The sequence below is a fragment of the Chlorocebus sabaeus genome, chromosome 1, assembly GCF_047675955.1.
Source record: "Chlorocebus sabaeus isolate Y175 chromosome 1, mChlSab1.0.hap1, whole genome shotgun sequence".
In the NCBI taxonomy this organism is placed as follows: Eukaryota; Metazoa; Chordata; class Mammalia; order Primates; family Cercopithecidae; genus Chlorocebus; species Chlorocebus sabaeus.
The window spans coordinates 112,192,779-112,196,178 of record NC_132904.1 but is presented as its reverse complement, the minus strand read 5'-3'; positions in this window follow the sequence as shown (position 1 = coordinate 112,196,178).

Genomic DNA, 3,400 nt, shown 5'->3' with positions numbered 1-3,400 from the left:
GATTGACACCATCAGCATCCTTTCTCCCAAGTCACTCAACCAAATATCAAAGCACAAAGCTGCAGTGACTTCTGACTCTTCACTCCTCATCTTAGTGTGTAGTTATTAGAACCATGTCCTATTTATTCCAAACAGACTTGCTCTCCAGCATTGTCCCATCATGGCTTTCTCATGATTGCCTTAGCACGAGCTTTTTATTGCCATGTTCTGACTCGTATCTATTAACTTTTATCTCTACTGTCTATCTTGCCCCCTTCCAAACTACCTTACACATAGATGCAAGATTATTCTTATCAAAGATAAATTTAAGTATCATAAACTGCTAAGAAATCTTCCATGGTTCCCAATGGATGGCCAAAATGTGTCCAACGTCCTTAACCTGGCATCTGATACCCTCTTTGTTCTGCCACTGTTTCTTCAGGGCAAAAGTGTTATTCTTATTACCCACCTACCTGTATTTTCTCTCCAGGACTTTTGACTTCTTTACACTACTCTAATTTATTTTTGCATTTACATCTTTATTCTCTCCTTTCCCCCACATAAAATTTTCTAGATGGCAACATGCACTGAAACCATTCTAATCCCACCTGTCCTTTTAGGCCCATGTGTGTACAATATTTATCTCCTCTATGAAGCCCAAATACACATCTACTTCCTTTCTCCTGAACTCCAAATGCTTAATCTCTTCTTATCTTTTCTTCATTTATTATTATTATTAGCAACATGGTTGCATTTGATTTACCTTTTCTCTAGGTAGAGTGTGGCCAGCTCCTTGAGGGTATGAGTGATAGCTGCATCATCTTTGACTCTTCTGTGGCATCAAGCACAGTGCCATGCACAGTAAATGAAGGGAAAAAAGAAGGCAGGAAAGGAGGAAGAGAAGGAAGAGTAAATCTGATATCACACTGAGAAACAAGCTGCACAGAAGAACAAATGCTAGGAGCCAAGTAAGGGCCAGCATACGCTAACCAGCTCACCTCTCCAACAGACTCCCACCCCCTTGAAAAGGACTTTATTGTTGCTCATTATCTCACCTGCCCTTGCTGCTGAGTGCCCACCTGGAGTCAAGCGCCTTCTGCCTGAGACAGCTGTTTCTGATGTCTGGGTAAAGGTTGTGTAGACTTCAGCTGGGGAGAACTGGCAGGAGGAAGGATACCCTTTCCCAGTTACAGATGGCAAAGGTGAAAAATACATAAAGAAAACATGCCAACTGTTTCCAAACCACCCTTAGGTGTGTCAGCACAATGTCCACAACAACTAGGTGAAATGAAAAAAGAGAGATAAGTCAAACATGGTTTTCACTACATAGTGGCAAATACTTGGTTTCACTAAAGTTGTAGCTACCCCAGACTGTCAGATTGCCTGAATCAGTCAGTATATTTTTTTCTATCTATCTATCTATCTATCTATCTATCTATCTATCTATCTATGAGTTTTAACCAAATCACCAGTGTCTTCCAGCACCATAGCAGGATCAATTGCTAACCATAAGTCTTCAGATATCCCAAATGACTGGTTGATTTGGTCAAGCATGAGGCTGGACTCACCCATCAATGACATGACCAACTTACCTGTGACTTTGGCTTGATGCCGAGTCAGCCTCTGTCACAGACTAGCCACATTTAATTAAATCAGCAGTCAGAAAGATTCCATTGCTTCTCAGTTCCCTGGCCCCATGAATGGCAGGTGGCCAGAAATAGGGCCTGTGGGATTATTCATGAGCAACAGCCAATCACAACCACCTAACTTTTCCTCCTTACCTCATGTTCCCATTAGAATAGAGATAGGCCTTGATTTTTATTCCCTCAACATGCTTTGCTTAAAAAACAACTGGCCCTAGGAAACACTAGAAAGAGATGGGTATTATCTTCAAGGACTTCCTATTTTCCCTCTTACATCACCTTTCCTCATTTTGGATCACCCATTCCAGTCTCCTGTCCCTGAAAGCAGTGTCACCTACTCTAATGTCAATTTTATAATCATACCTCTCACTCCTTTCCTGCTCCTCTTTTCCTTCCATCCAAACTACCTACTGTGTGTTATCATGCATCCATCCTTTCATTTATCCATTTAGAAGATAGATACTGAGCACCTATTATGTGCTCAGATAATGACCCATTGTGTTGGAGCTGGGATGCACGTGGTAATATGCTCCTTTTGAACATAATACCTTAATATAAAAGAGTGACCCAAGGGGTTGGATTACAGGCACTATGGCAGACCCAGAGATTGAGAGTCACTATATGAGGACAGACAGGATTTTAATGACTTTCTGAAATCAAAAAAGCAGTTGATCTGTCCTCTGCTCCTTCTTTCTTTGGTCAGAAGCCTGGCCTTTCCCTTGCCATTCAAACAGGACTTTGTGCAACATGAAAAGTATGAAGGTTCCCATTCTCAAGGACATTATGATTGATGGGATTCCTTGACTTACTCGTCGTTATAAACTTGAATGAAGGACAGGACCATACAGAAAGTGGATTGGTCTCTTCTTCCCCTCCAGAAAAAGCAAAAAGTACAGCACTGCCCAGGCCAGCAGTCCCAGCCATAGCATCTGTTCGTGGTGTCCTATCTGTCTTGGAACCCAACGAGTCCACCATGTGATTGATGGTGTTCCACTTGATAGGGAACGGAACGAGCAATGATTTGTCATTCACCATAAAGTACTGCTATTTCATCTGCTCCCATTCCCTGGGACACAGCTCTGGCTGTTTGCTCTATGCATCAATTTATAGTTTATCCTAAGACTAATGATGTTGTGTTTACGAGGCAAGGTGGGGCTTTGTTTTTGTGTTCTACCAGCAGAGGATTACATTACTGATTGATCGCACGCGGTTGTCTGAGGCAAAAACATTTTGAATTGATACCTGGATTTGAACTACGATCAACTTCCTCGACAATTGCCTCTTGGTGCTGAATAGATCAAGGAGCTGCAGCTTTCTAATAGGGCCTCAAGGAGATTTTGACAATCCCTGTTTGAAGTGAACAGTTTGTTGAGGTGTATGGGAGGCAAATAGATCATCCAAAGGGCTGGTCTGTGGCTTTCAGGAGCCTGAGGACATGCTCTAAGACCCCACTATTCCAAACAGCTGAAACAGCCAGGCACAGCCGTTTGCTGGTATATGTTGAACAATCAATTCTCCTAAGCAGGGTGGGGGTGGGAATAGACCTAATTTGTAGCATTACCAGTTTCTCTGGTGTAAATATTCCTACCATGGCCAATTTCAGGCTACCAATGTGATGTTCACTGAACACAAATTTGGGAAGGGAGGCATACCATTGGCTCTTATGAGCTGGTACACAGTAGCTCCAACACACTACTTGACAAGAACTAGTATTTATTAATTATATACTGTCCTGTTCTAGGAAATTTTTTTTCTGATGAAAAAAAAAAAGGGTCCAG